Genomic DNA, 12,159 nt, shown 5'->3' with positions numbered 1-12,159 from the left:
CATAATCCTTTAATAATTCAAGCCATCTTATTTGTCGCAAATTTAGGTCCTTTTGATTCATCAAGTACTTCAAACTTTTGTGATCGGTAAAATTCGGCATTTTCACCGTATAAATAATGTCGCCAAATCTTCAAGGCAAAAACAACAATGCCGCCCAAATCATGTGTAGGATAGTTCTTCTCATGCGGTTTTAAGCGCCTCAAGCATAAGCTACTACTTTGCCCTCTTGCATCAACACACATCCAAGGCTTGTCAATGATGCATCACTATAAATTACGAACTCCTTTCCTGACTCGGGCTGTACTAAAATTGGTGCTTCAGTCAATCGTGCTTTCAACTTTTCAAAACTCTGTTGACATTTATCAGTCCATTCAAACTTAACATTCTTTTGCAACAATTTAGTCATAGGAGAGGCAATTATCGAAAATCCTTCAACAAAACGCCTATAATACCCGGCTAAGCCTAAAAAGCTTCTAACCTCAGATACATTCTTGGGCGGTTTCCAATCAACGATCGCAGAAATCTTGCTTGGATCCACCGAATACCATCACCGAGACTATATGCCCCAAAATCCGACTTCACGAAGCCGAACTCACTTTTACTAAACTTGGCAAACAGTTTCTTTTCTCTCAAGATCTGCAATATAGTTCTCAAGTGTTCGCATGTTCAAACTCATCTCGAGAATAAATTAAAATGTCATCTATAAACACTACTACAAACTTATCCAAATATGGCCGGAAAATCCGATTCGTTAAGTCCATAAATATGGTGGAGCATTTGTTAAGCCAAAAGGCATCACCGAAACTCATAATGTCCATACCTTGTCCTAAAGGCGGTTTTCGACACATCGACTCCTTAACTCTCATTTGGTAGTAACCGGACCTCAAATCAATCTTTGAAAACACTCGTGGCCCCTTTAACCGATCGAATAAATCATCAATCCTCGGCAATGGGTACTTGTTCTTTATAGTCACCTTATTAAGTCGACGGTAATCAATGCAAAGTCTCATTGAACTATCCTTCTTCTTCTGAATAATACAGAGCACCCAGGGAGAGAAACTCGGTCTCACAAATCCCTTGTCTGTTAACTCCCGCAATCGAGCCTTCAACTCTTTTAATTCAATGAGCCATTCTATATGGAGCAATCGAGATCGGTGCAGATGCAGGCAACAAATCAATGGCAAAATCTATCTCTCTGTTTGGAGGCAACCTGCAATTCCTCCGGAAATACATCCGAAACTCACAGACTATAGGTATCGATTCAAATTTCAGTTGAGACATCTCAACATTCATTACATAAGCCAGATAAGCTTCACACCCTTTTCTCATGTATTTCTGTGCAGACATGTGCGAAATCACCATAGGCAATTTATTTGATTCGTCTGTTTCAACCCACAGAATTTCTCCATTTTCACATTTTAACTCTAGTGTCTTTTGTTTACAATCTACCTTAGCATCATACAATGTTAACCAGTCCATTCCCAAGATAACGTCAAACTCACCAAATGGTAACAGCATCAAGTTGGCCGGAAAACAGTGACCTTGAATCATTAATGGGCAATTCTTGCAAACCTTGTCAACTAGCACATATTGGCCTAAGGGGTTCGACACTTTAATCGTAAACTCAGTAAATTCAACAGGCAACTTTTTATTGGATACTAAATTCATGCAAATATAGGAATGGGTGGACCCGGGATCAATCAATGCAATAACAATAGTATCATAAAGAGAAAATGTACCAGTAATGACATCGGGAGATGATGCATCTTCTCGAGCACGTATAGCATAAGCTCTAGCAGGTGCTCTAGCTTCTGATCTTGCCGTTAAATCTTTCATCACAGTTCTACTACTAGTCCCACCTCCAGTATTTCTCGGTGGTCTACCTCTACTAGCGGTGGTATTCTGTCTAACACTCTGAAATCTTTCTTCTTTAACCTTCTCCGGACAGTCTCTAATAAAATGCTCGCGAGAACCGCACCTGAAACAAGCTCGCTCGGTCCTCCAACACTCACCATAATATTGCCTGCCACATTGCTGACACTCGGGCTTTCTAGGTCGCACATTACCCACACTTGCCACCGAAGTAGCTTGAGCTTTAGACCCCGAATATGCTCTACCACGATCTCTGTGACAACCCGAATTAGGGCCTAATCGGAATAGTGGTTTCGTGACCACAAATCCGAGATAGAAATAATTGTTTTATAAATATTTTGGGGTTTATGATATGATTGCATGATTGTGTGAAAATTTCGTGATGAAATTCTATGCCTAAAGTGTTTAAATTGAAAGTAGGGACTAAATCGAATAAGTTGCAAAATTTGCATACTAGAAATTTTTAGTATGAAATTGTTTTGAAATATTTATTAGGAGGTCTTAAATAGCAATTCTACCAATTTTAAGTTCATGGACAAATTTAGGACATGGAAGGAATTTTTGGAAAGTTTAGTAGTAAGGGTATTTTAGTCATTTTGATATTAAATGAAATAAAATGGGAAAAATAACACAAAATAGTCATCTTCCCCATTTAGTTGCTGCGAAACTTCACTCTCTCCATAGCTAGGATTCTTCAACTTTCAAGCTCCATAATCAAGAAAGGCGCGGGCCGACCTCAAGCGGGGAAAGAAAAAGTTTTGGACTAAATTGCAAAATTTCCATATTTTGCACCAAGGTAAGTTGTATGTAAATATTACAATAATTTCATGTACATTCTTATATTTCAGCCTATTATATAAATATACTAGCTGATGTTAAAATATAAATTGACTATGGGAAGAATGGAAATAAATCTGAGAGAGAGATCCGGTTGAACATTGAGAGATCGAATGAAATAGAGGGCGTAGCTAGGTCACATGTATGATCTTGAGTGCAAATCATGTGTACAAGAAAGCTACGAGACACACCTGTAGTAGCTAGGTCACATGCGTGATACGAGATGTATCCCATGTAGACAAGAGAGCTACGTGAAAGATAAATGTAGCTAGGTCGCATGCGTGATTCCAAGTGAAGGACACCATGTAGACAAGAAAGCTACGTGAAAGATAAATGTAGCTAGGTCGCATGCGTGATTCCAAGTGAAGGACACTATGTAGACAAGAGAGCTACGAGACAAATCGGCTAGGTCGCATGAGTGGTACTAAGTGTTCCCCATGTGTACAAGAGAGCCGAACTAAATGAAGTATGATGGTGGGGTGTGTCTTTGAAACCGTTAAATATCGAGGATTGATCCGAATTGTTCAACGGGATGGTTTTTGGTGACATTGTGGTTTGGACCTACACTTATAGTGAATGAAATGTGGTGAAAATGAATTGTGGCATATACATATATACGATAAAATGAGGTTAGCATAAAGAATGTGTGAAAGAGTGAAATTAGTATTAAAACTGTTTTTAGATGGCAGCAGTGACGTGATTTTGAAAAATCACCAAAAATAGGAGGAATATAATTAGAGGTTGAATGAGATGTGAAATTAAAGCTTAATGAGTCTACTTTCATATAAAAGAAGCAGGGAAAGCAAAGGAATTCTATATTTTGAGATATTTACAATTGTAACTGACTTGCTCAGGATGAATACGTGATCCCCTATTTCCACTTTGAAAAATCATTAAAACTTGTACAAAGCAAACTAAGAAATATAGTTTACATGCCTAAATTCCTTATTGAGACTAGTTTTAAATACAACAGACTTCAGGGTTGTTTGAGTTATGTACTGAGAGAAATTCAATTCGTAGTGGACAGAGGTCAGGCCAGTCGAGCTGTGTAACAGGGGAAACTTTAACTAATAAACTGTACTAATCTGCTAAACCAAAAATTATAAAAAAAATTTAGCAAGAAGCTTTATGAGTCTAGATTCAGGGAAATTTTACGGATATGAATTTCGAGTTTTGTAACTCGAGTTATGATTTATTTAGTGAATATGACACAGCAGAGACAGCTTAATCGAAGTGGAATAAGTAGTGAAGTTAAAGTAGACATACTTGAATTGTTGTGTAAACATGTTAGATTCTTAAATTAGTATTTACATACTACTTACTAAGCTATAAGCTTACTTCGTTTTCTCTCTTTTGTCTTATAGTGTTCTCCAGCTTGCTCAGGAGTCAAGGATCGTGAAGATCTACCCGCACTATCATACTTTGGGGTATTTGAACTAAATGTTTTGAATTATGGCATGTATAGTAGGCAAAAATTATTTTGTTATGTGTCATATTTGTCTAGGTTTAAAATATTAGTTACAAGATTTCGACCGATTACTTTGTATAAGCCATAAAAGTTGGCTAATATTGTTCAAGATATATGTTATACGATGCATTATCAAATGGGATGACATATTTCTATCTTGGTATATGTTATGTTCGGTAATACCTTGTATCTGTTCCGTGACATAACGGGTAAGGGTGTTACATTTAGTGGTATCGAGCTATGGTTTAGTCGGTTCTCGGACTAATAAAGTGTGTGTAAAAGTCTAGCTATACATGCCATAAAAATATTGTGATAGTGTGGTGACTCTGATTATTCTAAAGCGTGTTTTGTTTTAATATAGTAATGGATCCTGAAGGAAGCTGCGGTGATGATCTTTAGTAATGCGCCGGCCCCACACAAGGACCGCTACTGTGGAAAGTAGACACGAGACATTGGGACAAGGAGATGAGGCTCGGGACGCCTTTCTCCAAATGATGAACAATTGGTATCTTGAATTTATTCGAGCAAATCCAAATGCTCAACCTCCTCCACCCCTCCTATACCTCGACGATTCTCAGAGCTCAAGGTATAAATTTGGTAAGAATGAACAAGCCTCCGGTTGACAAGATTCGAAAACAAGGGGTCAAGAGTTTAGAGCAAAGGTTGATGATGATCCCGAGAAAGCGGAATTCGGCTTGGAAATTCTACCCGTGTATTTGATGAGCTCTCATGTACACCGAGGAATGCTTAAAGTGTGTTGTATCACTTTTGAGAGATTGACCTACCACCGGTGGAAGACTTTGGTTGCAGTGGTGCCAAAAGAAAAAGTTACTTGGGATTTCTTCCGGAAGAATTTAGAAAGAAATACATAAGTCGGCGATTTATTGATCAAAATGGAAGGAGTTCCTTGAATTGAAGCAAGGAAAAATGTCATCGCAGAGTATGAACGCGAATTTGTAAGACTCAAACAAGTATGCCTGAGAATGTGTGTCCACCGAGGCCATTATGTGTAGAAGATTTGAAGATGGGCTGAATGAGGACATTAAAGTGTTTGTAGGGATTTTGGAGTTGAAAGAATTTGTAGTATTGGTTGATCGAGCTCTTAAAGCGAAGAATTGAACAAAGAAAGAAGAAAAGCTGCTATTGAGGCACGAGATGTCGAAAAAGACAGATAAGTAAGCCATTTCAATCTCAACCAAAGAGGTCCAAAGAGACAAACCCTCGAATGACGGTTTCAATTGGGGATTTACAGAGATCGTGGTAGAGCATATTCGGGTCTAAAGCTCAAGCTACTTGGTGGCAAGTGTGGGTAATGTGCGACCTAGAAAGCCCGAGTGTCGACAATGTGGCGAGCAACATTATGGTGAGTGTTGGGGACCGAGCGAGCTTGTTTCAAAAGTTCTCATGAGCATTTTATTAGAGACTGTCCGGAGAAGGTTAAAGAAGAAAGATTTGAGTGTTAGATGAATACCACCGCTAGTAGAGGTAGACCACCGAGAAATCTTGGAGGTGGGACTAGTAGTAGAACTGTGATGAAAGATTTAACGGCAAGATCGAAGCTAGAGCACTGCTAGAGCTTATGCTATACGTGCTTTCGAGAAGATGCATCATCTCCGATGTCATTCTTGGTACATTTTCTCTTTATGATACTATTGTTATTGCATTGATTGATCCGGGTCCACCCATTCCTATATTTGCATGAATTTAGTATCCAATAAAAAGTTGCTGTTGAATTCTTGAGTTTACGATTAAAGTGTCGAACCCTTAGGCCAATATGTGCTAGTTGACAAGGTTTGCAAGAATTGCCCATTAATGATTCAAGGTCACTTTTTCCGGCTAATTTGATCTTTGTTACCATTTGATAAGTTTGATGTTATCTTGGGAATGAACTGGTTGACATTGTATGATGCCAAGGTAGATTGTAAGCAAAAAACACTAGAGTTGAAATGTGAAAATGGAGAAATTTTGTGGGTTGAAACAGATGAATCAAATAAATTGCCTATGGTGATTTCGCACATGTCCGCATGTAAATACATGAGGAAAGGGTGTAAAGCTTATCTAGCTTATGTAATGAATCTTGATTTGCCTCAAGCGAAGTTTGAATCAGCATCGATAGTCTGTGAGTTTCGGATGTATTTCGGAGGAATTGCAGGTTGCCTCCGAATAGAGAGATAGAGTTTGCCATTGATTTGTTTGCAGGTCTTGCACCGATCTCGATTGCTCCATATAGAATGGCTTTGGTGAATTAAAAGAATTGAAGGCTCGATTCAGGAGTTAACAGACAAGGGATTTGTGAGACCGAGTTTCTCTCCCTGGGTGCTCTGTATTATTCAGTAAAGAAGAAGGATGGTTCAATGAGACTTTGCATTGATTACCGTCGACTTAATAAGGTGACTATAAAGAACAAGTACCCATTGCCGAGGATTGATGATTTATTCGATCGGTTAAAGGGGCCACAATGTTTTCAAAGATTGATTTGAGGTCCGGTTACTATCACCGAGAGTTAAGGAGTCGATGTGCGAAAACCGCCTTTAGGACAAGGTATGGACATTATGAGTTTCGGTGATGCCTTTTGGCCTAACAAATGCTCCACCATATTTATGGACTTAATGAATCGGATTTTCCGGCCATATTTGGATAAGTTTGTAGTAGTGTTTATAGATGACATTTTAATTTATTCTCGAGATGAGTTTGAACATGCGAACACTTGAGAACTATATTGAGATCTTGAGAGAAAAAAAGCTGTTTGCCAAGTTTAGTAAAAGTGAGTTCGGCTTCGTGAAGTCGAATTTTGGGGCATATAGTCTCGGTGATGGTATTCGGTGGATCCAAGCAAGATTTCTGCGATCGTTGATTGGAAACCGCCAAGAATGTATCTGAGGTTAGAAGCTTTTTAGGCTTGGCCGGGTATTATAGGCGTTTTGTTGAAGGATTTTCGATAATTGCCTCTCCTATGACTAAATTGTTGCGAAGAATGTTAAGTTTGAATGGGTGATAAATGTCAACAGAGTTTTGAAAAGTTGAAAGCACGATTATTGAAGCACCAATTTTAGTACTGACCGAGTCGGAAAGGAGTTAAGTAATTTATAGTGATGCATCATTGATGTGCCTTGGATGTGTGTTGATGCAAGAGGGCAAAGTAGTAGCTTATGCTTGAGGCGATTAAAACCGCATGAGAAGAACTATCCTACACATGATTTGGGCGGCATTGTTGTTTTTGCCTTGAAGATTTGGCGACATTATTTATCTGATGAAAATGCGAATTTTCTTGATCACAAAAGTTTGAAGTACTTGATGAATCAAAAGGACCTAAATTTGCGGATAAATAAGATGGCTTGAATTATTAAAGGATTATGATCTAGTGATTGATTATCATCAGGAAAAGCAAATGTAATTCTTGGCCTTGAGCGAAAATTTCTTTTCACTTTGAGAGCCATGAACACGGGGTTAGCATTGTCGATGTGGGTCAATTTTAGCGAGATGAGAGCTAAACCGTTATTTCTCCAGTTGATTTGTGATGCTCAAAAGAATGATAGTGAGTTGCGGATCAAGAGAACTCAATGCGAATCGAGTTATGACTCGATTTTGAGTTGGACGGATGACTGTTTGATGTTTCGAGACGAAGAATATGTGCGAAAAATGATAAATTGATTCGAAAATATTACATGAGGCGCACAATGGTCATTTATCGATTCACCACGGTAGCACAAAATGTATAATGATTTAAAGAAGTCAGTATTGGTGGCGGTATGAAAAGGACATTTCGAATTTGTAACTAAGTGTTTGATCATCAACAAGTAAAAGTGAACATCAAGTACCTTGAGGATTACTTCAACCGGTAATGGTGCACGAGTGGAAATGGGACAAGATTACCATGGATTTTGTAACGGTTTGCCTTTAACTCCTAAAAGAAGGATGCTATTTGGGTAGTGGTTGATAGATTAACAAAGTCAGCCCACTTTATACCAAGACGCACTGATTACTCACTTGATAAATTAGCGAATTATATATTCTGAAATTGTGAAGTTGCACGGAGTACCTATGTCTATAATATCGATAGAGATCCAAGATTTACCTCGAGATTTTGGAAAAAGTTACAAGAAGCTTTGGGTACAAAATTGAACTTTAGTACCGCATTTCATCCACAAGCAGATGGTCAAGCGGAAAGAGTAATCCGGTACTCGAAGATATGCTTAGATCTTGTGTTTTAGAATTTGGAGGTAGTTGGGAGAAATATCTATCTTTGATTGAGTTTGCCTACAATAACAGTTATCAATCAAGTATACAAATGGCACCGTCTGAAGCCTTATATGGTCGTAAGTGTCGGACTCCTTTATATTGGACCGAGCTTAGTGAGAAACAGATTCACGGAGTTGATCTAGTTAAAGAAACCGAAGTGAAAATAAAAGTAATTAGGGATTGCTTGAAAGTCGCTTCAGATCGACAAAAGTCATATCGATTTAAAAAGAAAAGAGATTGAATTTCAAGTGGGTGATAAAGTGTTCTTGAAGGTGTCACCATGGAAAAAGATTCGAGATTTAGTCGAAAAGGCAAGTTGAGTCCGCGTTTTATTGGGCCGCATTGAGATTCTTGAGAGAATTGGACCGATGGCATATCGGTTGGCCTTACGGCAGAGTTAGAAAAGATTCATAACGTGTTTCATGTATCAATGTTGCGACGTTATCGTTCGATCCTTCACATGTGATTTCCCAACGAAATTGAGATTCGATCGGATATGACCTATGAGGAGGAACCAATAAAGATTTTGGCTCGAGAAGTTAAGCAGTTAAGAAACAAAAGTATAGCCTTAGTGAAAGTATTGTGGCACGGACATGGGATAGAAGAGGCTACGTGGGAACTGAGGAAGCTATGAGGAAACAAGTACCCAAACCTCTTTACCGGTAAGATTTTCGGGGACGAAAATCTCTAAAGGGGGGGAGAATTGTGACAACCCGAATTAGGGCCTAATCGGAATAGTGGTTTTGTGACCACAAATCCGAGATAGAAATAATTGTTTTATAAATATTTTGGGGTTTATGATATGATTGCATGATTGTGTGAAAATTTCGTGATGAAATTCTATGCCTAAAGTGTTTAAATTGAAAGTAGGGACTAAATCGAATAAGTTGCAAAATTTGCATACTAGAAATTTTAGTATGAAATTGTTTTGAAATATTTATTAGGAGGTCTTAAATAGCAATTCTACCAATTTTAAGTTCATGGACAAATTTAGGACATGGAAGGAATTTTGGAAAGTTTAGTAGTAAGGGTATTTTAGTCATTTTGATATTAAATGAAATAAAATGGGAAAAATAACACAAAATAGTCATCTTCCCCATTTAGTTGCTGCCGAAACTTCACTCTCTCCATAGCTAGGATTCTTCAACTTTCAAGCTCCATAATCAAGAAAGGCTGAGCCCGACCTCGAGCAGGGAAAGAAAAAGTTTTGGACTAAATTGCAAAATTTCCATATTTTGCACCAAGGTAAGTTGTATGTAAATATTACAATAATTTCATGTACATTCTTATATTTCAGCCTATTATATAAATATACTAGCTGATGTTAAAATATAAATTGACTATGGGAAGAATGGAAATAAATCTGAGAGAGAGATCCGGTTGAACATTGGAGAGATCGAATGAAATAGAGGGCGTAGCTAGGTCACATGTATGATGCTGAGTGCACATCATGTGTACAAGAAAGCTACGAGACACCCTGTAGTAGCTAGGTCACATGCGTGATACGAGATGTATCCCATGTAGACAAGAGAGCTACGTGAAAGATAAATGTAGCTAGGTCGCATGCGTGATTCCAAGTGAAGGACACCATGTAGACAAGAGAGCTACGTGAAAGATAAATGTAGCTAGGTCGCATGCGTGATTCCAAGTGAAGGACACCATGTAGACAAGAGAGCTACTGAGACAAATCGGCTAGGTCGCATGAGTGGTACTAAGTGTTCCCCATGTGTACAAGAGAGCCGAACTAAATGAAGTATGATGGTGGGGTGTGTCTTTGAAACCGTTAAATATCGAGGATTGATCCGAATTGTTCAACGGGATGGTTTTGTGGTGACATTGTGGTTTGGACCTACACTTATAGTGAATGAAATGTGGTGAAAATGAATTGTGGCATATACATATATACGATAAAATGAGGTTAGCATAAAGAATGTGTGAAAGAGTGAAATTAGTATTAAAACTGTTTTAGATGGCAGCAGTGATGTGATTTTGAAAAATCACAAAAATAGGAGGAATATAATTAGAGGTTGAATGAGATGTGAAATTAAAGCTTAATGAGTCTACTTTCATATAAAAGAAGCAGGGCAAGCAAAGGAATTCTATATTTTGAGATATTTACAATTGTAACTGACTTGCTCAGGATGAATACGTGATCCCCTGTTTCCACTTTGAAAAATCATTAAAAATTGTACAAAGCAAACTAAGAAATATAGTTTATATGCCTAAATTCCTTATTGAGACTAGTTTTAAATACAACAGACTTCAGGGTTGTTTGAGTTATGTACTGAGAGAAATTCAATTCGTAGTGGACAGAGGTCAGGCCAGTCGAGCTGTGTAACAGGGGAAAATTTAACTAATAAACTGTACTAATCTGCTGAACCAAAAATTATAAAAAAAATTTATCAAGAAGCTTTATGAGTCTAGATTCAGGGAAATTTTAGGGATATGAATTTCGAGTTTTGTAACTCGAGTTATGATTTATTTAGTGAATATGACACAGCAGAGACAGCTTAATCGAAGTGGAATAAGTAGTGAAGTTAAAGTAGACATACTTGAATTGTTGTGTAAACATGTTAGATTCTTAAATTAGTATTTACATACTACTTACTAAGCTATAAGCTTACTTCGTTTCTCTCTTTTGTCTTATAGTGTTCTCCAGCTTGCTCAGAGTCAAGGATCGTGAAGATCTACCGCACTATCATACTTTGGGGTATTTGAACTAAATGTTTTGAATTATGGCATGTATAGTAGGCAAAAATTATTTTGTTATGTGTCATATTTGTCTAGGTTTAAAATATTAGTTCTGATTCTCGACCAGTTACTTTGTATAAGCCATAAAAGTTGGCTAATATTGTTCAAGATATATGTTATACGATGCATTATCAAATGGGATGACATATTTCTATCTTGGTATATGTTATGTTACGGTAATACCTTGTATCTGTTAAATGACGATAGCAGGTAAGGGGTGTTACAATCTCTGTAAATCCCCAATTGAAACTGTCATTCGAGGGTTTGTCTCTTTGGACCTCTTTGGTTGAGATTGAAATGGCTTACTTATCTGTCTTTTTCGACATCTCGAGCCTCAATAGCGACTTTTCTTCTTTCTTTGTTCAATTCTTGACTTTAAGAGCTCGATCAACCAATACTACAAATTCTTTCAACTCCAAAATCCTACAAACACTTTAATGTCCTCATTCAGCCCATCTTCAAATCTTCTACACATAATGGCCTCGGTGGACACACATTCTGGGCATACTTGAGTCTTACAAATTGCGTTCATACTCATGAGACATTTTCCTTGCTTCAATTCAAGGAACTCCTTCCGTTTTGATCAATAAATCGCTGACTTATGTATTTCTTTCTAAATTCTTCCGGAAGAAATCCCAAGTAACTTTTCTTTTGGCACCACTGCAACCAAAGTCTTCCACCGGTGGTAGGCGAATCTCTCAAAAGTGATCTGAGACACTTTAAGCATTCCTCGGTGTACATGAGAGCTCATCAAATACGGGTAGAATTTTCAAGCGAATTCCGCTTTCGGGATCATCATCAACCTTTGCTCTAAACTCTTGGCCCCTTGTTTTGAATCTTGTCAACCGGAGGCTTGTTCATTCTTACCAAATTTATACCTTGAGCTGACTCAGAATAAATGCGAGGTATAGGAGGGGTGGAGGAGGTTGAGCATTTGGATTTGCTCGAATAAATTCAGTATACCAATTGTTCATCATTTGGAGAAAGGCGTC

Source organism: Gossypium arboreum, chromosome 13 (assembly GCF_025698485.1).
Source record: "Gossypium arboreum isolate Shixiya-1 chromosome 13, ASM2569848v2, whole genome shotgun sequence".
NCBI lineage: Eukaryota > Viridiplantae > Streptophyta > Magnoliopsida > Malvales > Malvaceae > Gossypium > Gossypium arboreum.
This window is presented reverse-complemented; position numbering follows the sequence as displayed.